The sequence below is a fragment of the Diplotaxodon limnothrissa genome, linkage group LG3 (genome assembly GCF_057381915.1).
Source record: "Diplotaxodon limnothrissa isolate DT_005_m linkage group LG3, D_limnothrissa_male_GT1.1, whole genome shotgun sequence".
NCBI classification, from domain to species: Eukaryota; Metazoa; Chordata; class Actinopteri; order Cichliformes; family Cichlidae; genus Diplotaxodon; species Diplotaxodon limnothrissa.
This window is the reverse complement of record NC_140598.1, coordinates 41,846,162-41,864,148: the sequence shown is the minus strand read 5'-3', so window position 1 is coordinate 41,864,148 and position 17,987 is coordinate 41,846,162.

Genomic DNA, 17,987 nt, shown 5'->3' with positions numbered 1-17,987 from the left:
TCTTATATTTATTGTTTGTTTTCTTGCTCTGCTGTAACTGGAGCCTCGTCGTCTCGTCTCTCTATATACTGGACTGTATGTAGCGGAGATGACAATAAAGTTTACTTTGACTTCAGCAGCAAGCAGGCGCACCGAAGGCTCTCGCGCTCACTTTTCGCTTATAGAATTTCGAAAAAAATCGGTGCAAATTATAAGTCTGTATCATGATGTCTGCTGTTTTCGTGTTTGTTAGTTTGTTTTTATTTTGTTTTATTTTGCGAGCTGGTTATTAGATGCTGCTCCAGCCAGCCAGAGAATCCCCCCGCCACCCCGCCCTCTCCTCCCTGTGCCGCAAGCAGCAGGCGCACCTCGCAAACGGAGGGCGCCCTTACTCCCAGCAAATGGGCCTGTGCCACTCCCAATATGCGCTGACATGATGTCAGGGCAGCATGAGTACGAGCAATTTTTTATTTTATTTTAATTTTTTGCCCATGCGCGTAATGCCGCCCCCCACCACGATGCCGCCCCGGGCAACCGCCCGTGTCGCCCGTATCAAAAACCGCTACTGAATGGACTAAAGACTGATTCTACAGAGTTTCTATTTTTCTCTCACTGTCTCTCTCTCAAGGTCGACAACTGGTGCCTAATCTGACATCTTGGAGTAGGATAGTTAACAGAGAAAGGAGCACGGTTTGTTTATTGGACTATGCAGAGACAGGCGCAGAGATTACGTGCCAGCAGCGGAGGAACTTATCACCTAAAATATTGTTTGCTTCAAAAACAATGTGTTTGTTTGCTAGCATCCGTTTTTCTTTTGAATAACAAAGATTAAAACCCAGTCCTCCTCTGACCCCACCCCGCCCATTTTTTTGTTTTGTTTCCTGTTTTGGTTTGGTCCAGGTGCACGCGCTCTTAGCCATCTGATGACTTTAGGATGGCTCCGTGAAAAGTGAAGTCAGGGTTTCAAAGAAGAGAAGCAACACCGGTGGAAACTAAACTTATAGTTGGAGTATTAGTTAGCTTCATTTCTAATATGTTAGCGTTGTTTTAGCCAACACGTCCGAAACCAAAAGTTCTTTAAATGTGAACAAAATAAAAACGAAAAGACTTTCAAATCACAAGAGCCAACATTTTATTCACGACAGAACATAAATAACATAGGAAATGTTTAAGCTGGAAAATTTGACAATTTTATTCACAAAATTAGCTCATTTCAAATTTGTTTCTTCCCTTGGACCTTCGGAATGTCAATAAACACTATCCTCCCACACCCCACTAATCTGAGCTATCGTCCGAGTAATCGTCATCACTCAGGCAGCCACTAAACATAGACTGTGTACTCAGACCACGTCTTTCCTTTGCACTGCTTCAAACACTTTGAACTTGTTAAAATAAATAAATAATAAAACTTTATTTATATTACACCTTTCTAGACAGAGTCACAACGTGCTGGACATAAGATAACAAATAATAAAAAGGTAAAACAGACAATATAAAAGAGGCAAAATTTAATCAAAAGCAGTTTTAAAAAGGTGAGTTTTGAGTTGCTTTTTAAAAACAACTACTGAGTCCACATTTCTTAAGATTTGGGGCAGAGAGTTCCACAGTCTCGGGGCCACAGTGGCAAAAACTCTAATATCCTTAGTTTCCATCTTAGTCTGTTTTATAGCAAGTAAGCCCTGATCAGATGACCTCAGGGACCTGCTTGGGACATAGGGCTGTAGGAGATCGAAGATGTAGGCTGGTGCCAGTCCATGCAGGGCTATACATGTAAATGTGTTTCACATTCTTATCATGAATCACTTTAGAAAACAATATCTGATGAGGTTAAGGTTATGGTTAGGGCTGGAATGGAGGGGCTCCAAGCCTGTGTTACCGCGAGCGGCATTCTATAATCCGGAGGGTCTCACAGTGAGGTGGAAGGGTATCTTTCACGTTTCTAATCTGCACTTTACATGGGATTCATAACTCTGACATCTATCTGCTGTTTGGCACGACTCACTGATAGATGTTTCTGCTTTGGAGCAAGCATGTTTCATTTGTAGAGACAGTCTCTTAATAAGTGATCACTTATAGTTGTATGGCACCGGTTCGACTCCCTCATTGAACTGTTTGGTTACTCTGGTCTTTTCATCTCCTGGTTCTCTACTCTGTTTCCGGCCCAGAAGGAAAGCAATCCCAGATGTTACGGCTGCTATTTTAAGGACTGTGAGTAGGGATGGGTATCAAAACCCGGTTCTTGTTGAGAACCGGTTCCCACTGTTTCAATTCCTTGGAGTTGTTTGCCATTTTTGCAAACGATTCCCTTATCGATTTCAGTCGCCCCGAATGACGTCACCACGTTGCGGAGCGTCATTTACTTGGCAGGAAACATGGTGGCTCAAACGCTCAAAAGTTTGGTTATACTTTACGAGAACGGATGACAACAGGACAATTTGCAATACTTGCAAAGTAGATATTTCATTTAAGGGAGGAAACACTACGAATATGTAAAAGCATTTGCTCACAAAACACCTTGCCTTGCACCTATTTGCCACAATAGATGCCCCCGATTTTCGGTAAGTGAATGTGTTTAATTGTAGGCAGGGACATTACTGGATATTCTTGTGTAATTGCTACAGAATAATTTATGTTATACTTTGTTATTGCTACAGAAGAATATTTAATTTATTATTTTACATTTAGAATTTTTTCTCTGGGGACCCTGTGACACCCCATTGAAGAGCCGTAGGCTGTGGATCTCTTAAGATCTCACTGTTGGGTTTGTAAGGCCATGTTACTCCTAAATTTCTATCTTGTTCAAAGAGAAGATATAAAACAAAGTTCTAAGCTAATCGACCTTAGTGTTCTCCTTTTTAAAAAAAAGAATCGATAAGAGAATCGATAAAGAATCGAATTGTTAAACAGAACCGAAAATGGAATTGGAATCGTGAAAATCTTATCAATACCCATCCCTAACTGTGATCCATGTCTAGTGAGAGGACTCTGATGGCTGCAGAGGGAAAGCAAATGGAAATCAGGCATGTTAGTGAGTGGAAGTTTCATTTACAGTCCTGCATTTTTTTTTTGAACAGAAATCCAAAGATGATACAGTTCAAAGCTCAACATAAAGATACAATGAGATGTTTCTATGTGACCTAAGTGTTGAACCTGAATTGGATTTCCAGAACATGTTTAACTGTAAATGCTCCCCTTACATATAAACAATCATATCACGCGCATATCAGAGTGAGTTGGCTCCTGAAGTGCTGTGCTGGTGTGTGTGCCAAGTGTATGGGAATTACGACAAATGTTCGCTGTGGTGAACGGTGGGTAGTGTTCACATTTCAATGCCATATGCAAAAGGGAGGGATGCTTACCGACACAGGCAGTGGAGTGGATGAACTAGACCTTGTCTTGTTGATCTTTAGCCTCACAAATGCTGGATGTAACAAAAACAATCTCGTCCATCTTGCTTCTTAGCCCGTGTTAAGTTTAAGCAAAAGGCTTGGTCAGGTGATACAGAGAGTCCACCATCAGCAGACTTGTTTCCTTCGTCTGTGCTGGAATCCTGCTCCACCACAATCTCCTGTAAATGCCCATTGTGGGAATACATTATTATAACTTTAGGGATTTCGCCGCATAAGCGTTAGCAAAGCATTATACTTTTTATTCATTTAAGTAGGTCATAGGTCAATAGGTCATACTAACACACACACAGCATAGAGAGAGAGAGAGAGAGGTAGAACTGGTAGAGTGAGCACAGCGTGCATGGAGGCAGACACTCCCTAGTCATGTGACCAATTAACTAAAGATAAAAGGGCATTACACAGCAGTTGTTTTGTTTCCTCTGAATTTTGAAAGCTCTATTAACATCAGTCTGTACAGGCTCCAGATAACTTTCCTCAAATTCTTTAACTCTCACTCGCTTTTGCAACTTTGTACTTTTGTGTTACTCGCAGAAACAACTCCACCTCATTGTTAGTCCATTTAAAATCTCAACACCCTGTAATGGGAAAATTAAAGTTAACCCTCACATTTAGATTTAGGTGGTTAGAATTTCACTGTATGATTTCTGTATAACCTTTGCATGCGTAAGATGAAGTAAGTATGTGTCAGCATGACCTTGTGAAAACTGCTTAGCTGCCTAATGATGTTCACTATGCTATCTGCTAACTGTTTTGCTCAGACAGATGAAGCTCAGGGTCAGTGCCAGGTGCTGGCCTGGGAAAAGATAATGGGAGTCTTCTTTGTTCAGCAATAGCCCGGGTTGGACAAAAGACTGTTGCAACTAAAAGATACACAGAGTTTGTGCGATGGTATGAAAGGGGCGCTGCGACGCCCCATGGTTAGAACGCTCATTGCTGTGAACCTGTTATGTTTTGATGTGTATGTGTGTTCTCCTGCACATAGTAAGAAGTAGCTTGACCACAGCCTTTTTTGTGTTGCAGACTTTATTTAGAAAATTCCACAACATCCCAAATGACACCCTCAGCACCTTTTCTTAGACTTGATACATAACAACAAGCCTGAAATGCTGAGTTACTGACAGCATGCTCCTATTGAATGAAGCCATTTCCTCACCAACACTTTTGCCTGAAACAGTTAACCTTCACAGCCTTTTTACTCTAGAAAGTCAAAAGAAGAAAAAAAACCCTCAGACTGACCAAGAGTAAGATCAGCCAGCGACCCAGGTCCGCATACATGTGGAAATAGACAGGATTAAGTAAGACAGAGAAAAGTATCAATTCCCATATGGCTCCTAAACTTCAGGCCTTCTTCCCTCTCCGGGCACATGGTGTGGAAACAGCTCTCAGGCTTAGATCACTGTTACAGGAAAAATGATTCTATGTTTCTTTACCTTCTTTTAAATGTGCAAGCATGCCCTTTTGTCTATGGTTAGATTAGTTTAGAATTATCTTTTTAGACTTTCTCAGCAAAGGCATACTGTTTTGGGACATATTGTTTTATCTCTCACAGCCTTCTCCCAGCTCTCTGCTGACGAGACTGCGCCACATATGGAGTTGTTTATTTTATTTGTTTTGTATTTTCTTATCCTGTTCTCACTGTCTTTCCTATAAAAAGTGCCCAGCCTCTGTACACGTTGTGAGTTGTTCTGAACAGCTTACCCGTGTGCACGTTAAAGCATAAAAAGTGATCTTGTCTCATTGTGTCTTTATTTCTCCTGGGTCTTTTACAGAGTTTTCCCCCAACATTTCTTGGTCCTTCGACAGCCGGAGCGCCTCCATCGTGTCCCATCTCCGTGACCAGTCCACGTTGTTCGTCTGTCGACAGCTCACACACCGGGTGTGTGATAAAAGTCCAAGAGCGTTTAAATTCGGGTCTTGGCCAACGTCGTAGAAAGCGACCCACGGTGGTGGGACCCGATCGAGGTGGACCAGACCCGGCGACACTGACCAGGTAGATACAGACACACTGACACAATCTTGCGTAAAAGCGCGTTTTGAATTCAGGGAATTTAAAATAGCGGAAGTGGCTCGTCGACTCGTAGCGTAGCTCGTCGGCTGGTAGCTCTGGGAGCTCGTCGACTCGTAGCTTTGGAGCTCTGGGTAGCTCCCCCAGCTGGGTCTAGACTGGGTCTAGGGAGTAAGTAGCTCTGGGAGCTCCCCTTATCTTAAGGGTTCCGGTCGCACGCGCGTCGAAGCTGTGAATGTGTGTGTGTGTGTGTATTGTTTTAATTAACGGAGCAAGCTGAATTTTCACGGTCCAATAAGAGACTGAGCTGCTACTGTGTTTTTCTTTTACTGCTGTTCACTGACGTGCTGGTGAGTTGAGAGAACGGTCGAGTTCCGTCTCGTAAAGTTCACACCGCTTTTGGAAATAGTCCGAAAGTAGAAGGGCGTGTGAGCAACCACTCTCGTCTCTAATACCAGTGAAGGTGATAGCAGCTGTATTGTGTATTACTTAAACAAAAATAAGTAAATACATAAATAAGATGGGTAATCAAGCAAGTGAAATTAAAACTCACTCCTGCTGACGAGCAGTGGTGAGAAAAGAAAAGTCCAGATGCCGGACAAAAACAGTGTCTGTAAACTGAGAGATTTAAGAAAACAAAATATAAACAGTCAGGAGAACAGAACTCAACTGCCAGTTTAGTAAAACCAGAAGACGAGACACTGTGCAGTCCCCACAATCCTTTTAGTAAACCATCACTCATTCCTGCAGCCGCATCTGCAGCAACACCCATATCAGGAAGAACATAATAATCCCTTATTAAGTGAAAACTAGAGATCAAAGTAGTTTGAAGTAGTTTAAAAGGGTTGAAAACAGACCCCACTGAGTAGATATAAATATAAAAAGTACGAAATAAAGATGAACAAAGGGTAAATTACAGTAGAAATTATCTTTAGAGTATTTGAAATTAATAATAGCAAGGATAACAACCTGTAAAGTGATATTATCAATGAAACACAGTTGGCATGATGACCATGCCCACAATGTATAAAATGAATATAAAGCAAATAATTCACACGAAAATATTTTAATAAAATAAATAAGGTATATTAAGACTGTGTCACTGTTCAGCCAAGGACAGTGTGTGAAAAGGTAACTGTCTCCACCTTGGGAAAATGGTGATAACTGCAGATCACCTGAAGCCCTTGATGGATACAAAATAAAATATAAATAATATATTATAATAGAACTGCCTGGTCCGCCATGCAACAGAGAGAACAAATGTGACCGCAGATTGGATGAATTCAAAATTATCTGTTTGCTGAATAAGATGATCCTAACTAACAAATTGGCTCAGTAGTAGTATAGTGGTACACACTGATAAAATATTATAATATGCTATTGCTGTCATATAAGACAAAGATGATAATATTAACAATGACATAATATTAATATGAAGAGGCACCTTAATCGGTTATGATGTAAGGTGGATAATTGTTAAGCAGTAGTCTGCATCAAGCTTAAGGTTTGCTGAAACTCAGTGTAATGACATGTGAGATGAAGACAATACAGAGAATAACTAAACTAATGAAGTGCATAGAGGCACTTGACCAGTTTGAAACCTATCATCCTAGAATGACACATTGCTGAGATATAGAGCACACCTATAATAACAACCAATAAGCAAAACCCTGTAGACAACAGCTACAACTACAGGATTGAGAAGCTGAATTAAATATGTAGACACTGCTAAGCTGATGAGCATGTTCCACATTTTCTTCTCTTTTTATTTATTTGTTTCTTTTAGAGCAGAAGCTGCTGTAACACACCCAAAGAAAGACTCTAGGTCTGACCAACCGTCTCAGTCGTGGGCAAAAAGATGCCAGTCAATAAAATTCTAAAAGATAATTTATTGACGAAAAATATATCAAGAGATAAAAGATAAAACAGTCCAGTGTCCCACTTAAGAATTGTATAAAAACACACAGTCCCAAGGCCAGAGCCAGCTATGCCACACGGCCAAGTTGCACCCCACATGTTGCCTTTAACAGGGTTAGAAGTTGTCCTTGGAGACCCACCACCCTGCAAGCATATAGAAAAACCCATCCATCCCAAACATATCTGATTTCATCACATTACATACCTGCACAGAGAGACAAAACGAAACAGCAGTGTTTGTAGTGTGGGCTATAAGTAGACCAGTGTATCAGTGCAATCAAGTACACCTGCCTCTAATTAGTCCAACCTCATTCCAGCCATTGGCTCACCAAAAATGTGACACACACAAAACCACTCCCAACCCAGTGGAACTTCACACAATAATATGGAGCTGAATTAACACAGGCACATTAGTCTACCATGTTACAAGCTGCATGCTATTAAAAGCCAACATATGGAGACTTCTGCCTTGTTCGGGTGGCAGCATTTTTCTTTTTTCTTTTGTGTCCTGACACGTTTATGTTTTTTGTTTTTGTTTGATTATTTTGTTGGTTTTGGAAACGAATTTAAACGAACTTGTGACAATACTTGAGAATCACAGTGACACATAGTGATTAGGCATATGATTGAAAAATGCCTAGGTTTAGAGCTGTGAGCTATGAGCTGTGAGCAATGCAAAGTTAAATATATATATATATTTGTATAAATGGGAAACAACCGTAACTTGAAAGTTTGAAATGTGTGAGATCCATGAATTGTTTGAAGAACTAGAAATTATCTAAAAATGCCTTAAGTGAAAATGTAGAGTTGCATCTATTCTCCCAAACCAAAAAAAAAAAAAAAAAAAAAAAGGAGAAGAAGCATTCTGTAACTTAGAAATAAGGCTGACTGTTGACAATAGACTAAAACACTAATCCGCAGGTGGCTATCAGGAACAGAGAGGCGAGCAAAGTCACAAACACCAAGGCTGCAGACAGCCATGCAGAAACAGCAGATAACATGGAGACAACGCCTGCTAGAACCGTGGAGAGGAAGGTCACTTCACACGAGATTGTAGGAGTAGGCCACAGAGAAATAATGCAAAACAGTTTTGAGGCAGCCGCTTAAACTTACAGTTTTCAAAGGACAAATTAGTTGTAAAGTCAGCTTCAGGCCACACAACTGTACAACAATTAACTGCCCCTTTAGAACTAGTACATACAGCAAGTGGCCGCAGGTGCTTTATTAAATGCATATATGACCCGTCGTGTCCAGTAAATTTGCTAGGTAGAGACGCTCTGACAAAACTTAAGATAGCAGTCATGCCATTCTTTTCTGGTATTACACCTGAGTGCATGCTAAATGACACCCGCCACATCCACTTTCCAGAAACCGACCGAGTATCACAACATTCTGAGATTTAAACAAACTCCAGGCCCAGATCCACCTTATGATCAGCAAGTGTGGAAGCTAGGAGAACAGCATTTGACCTTACAGCACAGGCCTAAATTGTGTAGGTTACGCAGTAACCACAGATAGTAAAATAATAGAAGCAAAACCCCTTTCTTCTTCATGTTCTGCACAGAGCGCTGAGCTGATAGCTGTGATACGCGAAAGCTAAATACACAAAGACAAACTAATAAACATACATACAGACAGCCAGTATGTTTTCTCTGCTGTGCATCATTTTGCAAAAAATTTGGCATAACAGAGGAATGATTACACCAACTGGAAAACCGGTTCACCATGCCAACCTCTTACAACGCCTACTGACTCTTTCATTGCTACAGGCAACAATTTTGCTGACAGAGCAGCAAAATAGGCGGCACAACAGGCAAACATCACATTGATGGCAGTAAACACACATCAGATTCCACTGGATGTGTTGAAAAATGAACAAAAGCAGCAAGCACAGCAGAGCAGGCAAAATGGCTAAAACACGGTGCAGTTCTGACAAACGACTTAATGATGTGTTATGGCAAGCCAGTGTTGCAAAAATTCCTCCACAAGATGGCGGCATTAGTGACTCATGGCTATACGCATTTGTCATCGGGGTGGAATGCCCTGTATTGTCAACTCTCATTTCTACACTATAAATTTTGAATCTTCAGCAAAACAATTTGTCAGAACGTGCATGACGTGTCAAAAATATAATGCTCAAGGTAACCTGCGACCAAAAAGAAGCCGTTTTCCCACTCCACCTTATCCTTTTCACACAATTCATATGGATTTTATTGAGCTAAGCGAATGTCAAGGGTCAAAGTACGCCCTAGTGGTAATAGACGTGTTCTCAAAATGGCCGGAAATCTATCCAGTGAAAAAGGCAGATGCAATTTCAGTAACAAAGTGCCTGTGCAATCACTTCATACCCACATATGGCATCCCAGCTTTGATAAGATCAGACAACGGCACTCATTTTGTAAATGATGTCATCACTAAGGTCTCTGAAGCACTCGGTTTCAGCATAAAACATCACTGCGCTTATCATCCTCAGAGCGCAGGCCTTGTGGAGAGAACTAACGGCACTATAAAACAAAGGCTCAGGAAATGCATGGCAGAAACAGGAAGGCCGTGGCCTGAATGTTTGGGTTTAGTGAAAATGTGGATGCGCTTAACGCAAGGCTCCCATAAACTAACTCCATTTGAAATCATTCATGGCAGGCCGTTCCCACTGCCGCTCACCAGTCAACCAATAGACAAAGCAATCAGAGAAACCACATTAGCAGAATGGATGTCTAAGCTATTGGAAAACAAAGAGATCATTGTACATAATCAACAACCTGATGATGTTTCTCCAGTGTCTTGCAGACTAAAGCCCGGTGACTGGGTTCTGATCAAGGTGCTCCAAAGGAAAAACTGGAGCACACCCAGGTGGGAGGGGCCATACCAAGTCCTCCTGACTACACCAACCGCTTGCAAAATTGCGGAACGACCATCCTGGATCCATCAGAGTCACTGCAGGCGAGTAAGTGAAGCCATCTAAACACAGCTGATGGCAGGCTTGCCCACTTGTTGTGATCTCGCCCGGTGGAGGGGTCAGCTTTCCTGGCCGGGGGGTCTATTCGCGACAGGAGGGTGTGTCCCGTCGTCATGAGGTGGTGGCTCTTAATAACTGCAGCGGCCCTGACCATGGCCGGGCTCCTCATCTTTGCTTCCGTGAGGGACAATAAGTCACGCTATATGAAGAAAAGGCAGACACTGTATGACAAAGGAAAGTACACCAAGTTTCCCCATGGCTATGCCACTAATTTCTGGTGGCAGTTTATGAACACTACAGCTTACTGGAATAATAAAACTGACTGCTATGCAAATACACTTTCTGCCCACCGAGGAACGAGAGGAAGTGTATGGACTGTTCACTCAACGAAACCTGTGCCAGTAACGCGACACTGATGAGCCTCAACTGTCGCTCCAACTACAGCTACCGAATGATACTACAAACAAAGACTCAGTACCAGACAGGATGTGCACGGACGGCACCAAGCAGTAAAGGAACCAGAGTTTCGCATCTGAGGAGGAGTGAAATTCTTACAGAGCTTGATCCCCGGCATTGGAGTTGCCGAGGTGCGGGATCACGTGGAAATCAACCGATATGCTCTGCTACGACACATCAACTTAACTAAGGCCCTGGGAACGGCCTTAGCAGGAGAACAGAAGGCCATCAGAACGATGGTGTTGAAGAACACACTGACACTAGACCTGCTAACAGCATCACAAGGAGGAGTTTGCAAGCTGAGCGGGGAGACATATTGCACTTTTATCCCTGATGGATACAAAGCTGGAGGAGACATTTATGAAGCTTTGCAGAATTTGTCCATTCTGCAAAAATATGTCACTGACCACACATCTGGAGCAGCTACACCGCCATGTCTAAGAGTAATGATTTCAAAGATGATAACAACTACAATGACTGCTTATGTTGCCGTGCCTCAAGAAGAACAGCATCCCGTTGCAATTCTGTTAGAGGAGAACTTGTAATAACTGCTAATGAATGACGTGGTGATTAAAAATGACTTCTGCCTTTTTCAAGTGATCATGCACTGATTAACACATTAGTAGTTTATGCAGGTACAATATAAGGTTTTCATCCTTGTATTTTTTGAAGTTTTCATTTTACATATTAGGTTTTCATCATTTTTAAATATAAAGTTTTCATTTTAAATATTAGGTTTTCATCATTTTTAAATACAAAGTTTTCATTTTAGTTTTCATCCTTTTATTTTTTGTAGTTTTCGTTTTAAAATATAAGGTTTTTATCCTTTATTTTTTGTAGTTTAGTTTTATTATTTTTTCTTGTTTATTCCACTTGTTATTTCATTTACTATGATTTTCTTTTTTCTTTTTATTATTTTATTTTGTTTTAATCTTTAGACCAAATGACTTCCATTTCTGCTATGCTGACATTTTGAAAATTAAAAAATTGCTTAAGATACTTAATAAATAACCTTCACAGACAATTGTTGTATACATTTAAAATAAGTTAAAACAGGAGGGAATGTTACAGGAAAAATGATTCTATGTTTCTTTACCTTCTTTTAAATGTGCAAGCATGCCCTTTTGTCTATGGTTAGATTAGTTTAGAATTATCTTTTTAGACTTTCTCAGCAAAGACATACTGTTTTGGGACATATTGTTTTAGATTGTTTTATCTCTCACAGCCTTCTCCCAGCTCTCTGCTGACGAGACTAGCGCCACATATGGAGTTGTTTATTTTATTTGTTTTGTATTTTCTTATCCTGTTCTCACTGTCTTTCCTATAAAAAGTGCCCAGCCTCTGTACACGTTGTGAGTTGTTCTGAACAGCTTACCCGTGTGCACGTTAAAGCATAAAAAGTGATCTTGTCTCATTGTGTCTTTATTTCTCCTGGGTCTTTTACAGAGTTTTCCCCCAACAATCACCTTTGAAAAAACACATCTAAGCTGCAATTTATTTAAATAAATAGAGCAGAACACACTCACGAACGTCTCGAGTAAATATAATTGTTGCTAAACTCCCATCGCGTCTGTGTGACTTTTGGATCCTCTTCAGGGTACCTCAAACCACCATTCACACCTATGGCCACCAGTTAACTTAACCCCACTAACTGCATGTCTTTAGAGTTTGGGAGGAAGCCGGAGAAGCCAGACAGTACCAATGCAGAAATGGGGAGAAATACAGAGAACCGTGACACTCCTCACAGAAAGGTCCTGTCCCAGGCCCTTCACTATGCTAGCCGCGTCACTTGTGTCATGTGAGCCAGTCATGCACCTCTTGATTTTTGCAACTTGTCTTGACAAGTCTTGACTTGTGATTTTGACTTCTCCTCCGTATCAGCATGTCTGATGTAACATTGTCTGAGTGGTGACAGCTGTCATTTAGGAAATTACTGTAGCGGCTTCTTGTGCCTTAATGGTGGGTATAAATGACTGCATGTGCTTGATGATAGCATGAAATTGAGTGATGCAACCACTGCAGAGGGTACATTGGGACCTTGACCTTGACTAGAAACCTCCCTGCCTAACTGCTTCACTACATTCTAAACTTTCCCCTTGGTTTTCTGCTCTTAAGAAAACACAACACATTCCCATCTAATTTCAAAGCTATAAAATCACCTCCATACACAGCTTGGCAACCAAAAATATCACACCGTAATGACTCACATTGGAGACGGAAAGCCAAACACTACAAACCATGACTAAAGTGTTCATTGAGCGAAATCACAGGAAGCATCTGTGCTGCATAAACCTGAACCTGCTACCTTTTGGGACTTGATAAATTGACCGGCTGTTGTGAAATCCGTGGTAACTGTTTTTTGTTGGTTCGTCTTCCTTGAGAGCAGGGAGTGTGGGGGCATTTCTCCTTATTTTTATTTTTATTATGTTGCACGCCAGTTTTCCCTGGGCTGGGGTGTAACAGCTTTGGTGTCACATTTTTATAGAATCATTTTGCGCAAACCACTAACTATTTATTTTAATTAGTGAAAACAGATCTGCACTGTACTTTGTTGTATACTCTTCTAAGTTCACTCCCTTGCTCGAAATCGTCAGAAAGTAGATGTGATTGTGCAAACACCACTCCTCCCATGGAGGCACACTTTGCTCTGCTATGTTTAGTTTACTTAGTGACTCAGTGGCACAGAGCAGCCACAGTGAGTAAATGAAATCACTGCCTACACTGGTGTGTGTGTGTGTGTGTGTGTGTGTGTGTGTGTGTGTGTGTGTGTGGGAACACAGCAGAGTAGCTCATTTAGTTAGCCAATTTAGTGGAGAAAGTCATGTTTTAGTCATGACTCATCCCAGTTCTTAAGCATAACTTAAAGTGTTATTGACCATTGCCAATGACATTTATTGACTATAATATAGTTACTTTTTTGGATTGTCTATTTTATTTATTTAGGACATTTAAACAACAGATGTTGACCAAATATGCTTTAAAAATATGCACTTTTACATTCTACAACAAACAAAACAAAAACACTCTTTCAAAATACTTGAAAATCTCAGTGATCTGATCTCGGTCTGATTAAAATGTATTTTTATTTGGCAAATTGATGATAATCCATCACATTCACCATAAGACTCCACTCTCATGTATTTAAGCTGCCTTCATAGATTAAGTGCATCAATACTGGTATTCTTAATACTGGCCCTGTATTTACTTGATGGCCAATCGATACCAAAACTTGCAGTATCTCACACCACTACATGTCCCAAGACCAGTGGCGGTCCTAGCCTGTTTGGCGCCCCGGGCGAACACTCCCTCTGGCGCCATCATACCCTCCGACCTACACCATAGTTCACAGATTCACTTTGTCTAGGGTTTATTTCTGGGATTTCACACAACCCAGGATTCAAATCATGAATACACAATGAGCTTGGATTTACAACATTATGAATGAAATGTGCTCTATTAGGAAGCAGCAGGTCTTCCTCCCCTTTTGACAGATTGTGTGAGACTTTAAACTGTAAATTATAAATTTTAAATTGTTATCGATCCCTTTACCCTGAGTCATGAAGTGTATATTTGATTGATTGAATCTTTATTTTGAACATGTTGAAAAAGTACAACAAAATAGAATTAAAAGAGACAAATGAATAAAGCAAAACAAAAGGAAAACGAGCAACCACACCTCCGAATAACGTTCATGTTCAAAAAGGAGCAGGAAGAAGCATAAGCTTATTTAATCCCACTCCTTTTCCACTATCTAGTAATCAATAGACTACAGAAATACCTCCTTGTAATATAAAGATTGATGATAGCGAACATTTGTAAGTATTGCCCCAAACCTCTGCACAGTAATTCAAATACGGTGCAATCAGGGAACAATAGAGAATGTGGAGTGATTTGTGGTCCAGAACAGAGGCGGAGCCAGACATTTGAAACACCCGGGGCTTAGCCCTAAAGGGTAGTATGCATGTGGGATTTTTTTTTTTTTTTTGGGGGGGGGGGGGTAGAAATGACTGAAAGATTAATAGGCTCTGTTTTGAGTTTTGTTCAAAAAAGAATGACTTCATATAGGGAAAAATATATATCACATATGCAGGACACCTTAAACTAGTTTTTTAATTAAGCAGCAAGGCAGAACAAGGTCGGGCCTGTATCAAGACACGAGGACTAAACCCCAATTCAACCAGACCCAGAACTGATCCAGAATTAAAACAGGACTACAACAGTTCAAAATCAGGGCCCTGTTTCAGGAAGCCGGTTTAGTGGAAAAACTGAGTAAGTATACCCTGAGTTAACGAAAACTCTGGGTTTTCGGTTTCACAAAGCGAGTTCAGATGAAGCCTCAGTGAGTCACTATGACGACACACTCCGTGAAGCTAACCTGCCCCCTAGCAGGTTTACTACAACTAACCCTGACTGTCTCCGCCCCTTTGTCGGAAACCTGACTGTAGGAAGTGTCAGACATGGCGTGTCCCTTCCTTGAAGAGCCAGTAGATCGTGAAGCCCAAATTCTCCGCAGAGCTCTCCGCCGGGAGAGAGTGATCAGAGCGCGTTTGGACATTTTATCATTTCCTGATGATTTTCTGTGTGAACGTTACCGTTTTTCAGCACAATCTATAAGTTATTTGGATAACATCCTCAGGCCATATATTACGCATGTGACACATCGCGGACATGCTCTCAGTTCATTACATATTATTTGTATTGCACTTCGGTTTTTTGCAAACGGGAGCTTTCTGTATAATATTGGTGACGCTGAGCACGTTTCCAAGGCTACCGTCTGTCGGGCAGTCAGGAATGTTACAGTTGCACTGAAACGTCTCCTGCACTCGTCTGTGGTGTTCCCCGGTCACAGACCCACAAGATTCATCAAAGCGGGATGCCACAAAATTGCAGGTATCAGGATGAACAAAACGTAATGTATGATGTGGTGATACTTGGACTACTACTTAAATTTTACATTTATTTTCAGGGTTCCCAGGCGTGATTGGCTGTATAGATGGCACTCACATTCCAATCATTGCTCCTTCAGTAAATGAAGGAGACTATGTGAACAGGAAGTCTTTCCACAGCATTAATGTACAGGTACATAGTTCCCTGTAGCATTTCAAACTAACAAATTATTTCATCATAGTAATGGATGCTAATTTGTGTTCTCTGCACTGTGAAGATCATATGTGATGCTGCCAACATTATCACAAATGTGGAAGCCAAGTGGCCAAGCTCTGTCCATGACTCACAAATATTCCGTGAATGTACACTGAGCACAAAATTTGGACATGGTGAGTTGAAAATACTTTAAAATATATAAAGACCAATTGCTTCAGGGACATTTGAACTGAAGTGTATCCTTCTGTCTTAGGAGAGTTCACTGGCTACTTGCTTGGTGATAGGGGGTATCCATGTTTACCCTATTTGCTTACCCCTTACTCTGACCCTGAACCGGGCCCACAGCAGCGATATAATCTGGCTAATTGCAGGACAAGAGCCAGAGTTGAAATGACTATCGGAATGCTTAAGGCCCGGTTCCAGTGCCTGCAAAGACTCAGGGTCACCCCAGAAAGGGCATGTGACATTATTGTGGCATGTGTGATTCTTCACAACATTGCCACAATTAGAGGAGAACACTGTCCTTCTGAACCAAACATCAGCAGTGATCCAAACCATGAACATCCTGACCCTCCCACGGACATACAAGATGGAAGCGCAGTCAGAGACACCATATGTCACAATCATTTCTTTTGACCCATCACCTCAACATGTTGAAAGAAGAATAAACTGATTTTTTGTTCAACTGGCTTTATTGGTCGCCTGTGTTTCCTGTGCACAAAGTATTAAAAGATGTAAACCTCATAAAGTGTCTCTGTTGCTTCCTCCTCTGTAACAGCTGTCAATGTTTCTTCATTATTTTCCTGTAGTAAAGAAATAAACAACATTGCTGTTCTACTGTAAACTCATATAATCTGTGGAGTATTACTCACAACTGCATGTTGGTCTGGCTCAACAGGAGGCTGCACCAGATGCAGTACACCACCACCATCAACTGATAGAATATGAGGTTTATACAGGTCACTTATAACTTACAAGGGACCAAATGGCAATTAACAAACATACCAAGCACCTTACACTTCATTGTCATTATGCTCTCAAAGACAACCAAGACTGAGGGAAGGCAAAATCAGTAGGAAAATAACTTCACTACAAAATAATCCATTATGGTAAAGAGTTTATCAAATGAATGAGTAGCACTGCAAAGGTGACTGTGAAGAAAGGATGTATGCACATCATGTATTATTTTGAATTTACCCCTATGTAGGCACTTGTGTCTTGCGGGGTTATTGACTCAGAGGATGTCCCCACAGAGATGCCTTCGGCCACAGGGCGCCCACTGTTTTGGCTGAGGGCCAACTGCTCAGCCTCTGTGAGTGGTGGTGGTGGAGGACCCCCACCTGTTTTTCGGGCCTCCGCTTTTTTTCTGTTGGCTATAACGGGCCACATTTGAGCATACAGAGTAAGCAAATATGTACTTGTAATGTGCTCAGATAATTTCAATAAGTGCTTACAGAAAGAAAATTAATGTAGCCTCTAACTGCAATTGATTTACATGGGACAAACAGACCAAGCACTATGGCTCATAATACAATTACACCTTACCTGTTTGGACTATATTTTTATATTTCATTTTTACTTGCTGCCAGGCACGTTTGGGGCCTGTTGGGTTGCACCTGCGCTCACATCACGTCACAAAATAAAATGTATAAAATAAAAAATAAAATATAATAAAATAACGTGTTAAATGGGTGGAAATCCCTAGATCAATGTTTATATTAACACTCACGCATTGACTCTGTCGGCTATGTTTTGCCATGCATGCTCCCTTTCTTTTGCAGCTGTGGCTGTGTTACTTTTTTCCGTGGAATTTGCATGTTATCGGCATATGCTGCCATCAGAATTTCGGCCTCAAGCGCTGTAAAATACATTGACCACGCCTTCTTTCCCTCCGTCTCCATGGTGACTCGCTTAATCTGTGCTCCGCTTATCAGGGCTTTATGTATCCTCGTCCGCGCGCTTCACTTGGGGTTAAAGCAACTCCGCGTTGACTGAACTAATTGTTATCAGCCTTTCTGAAACCGAATATTCCGAGTTGGACAGTTCGGGGTTACTCAACCCTGCGTATCGTTTTTCACTCTGAGTTTTCCAAACCGGCTTCCTGAAACAGGGCCCAGGACTACTGAGGATTTAACCAAGACAGAATCAGAACTAGATGATA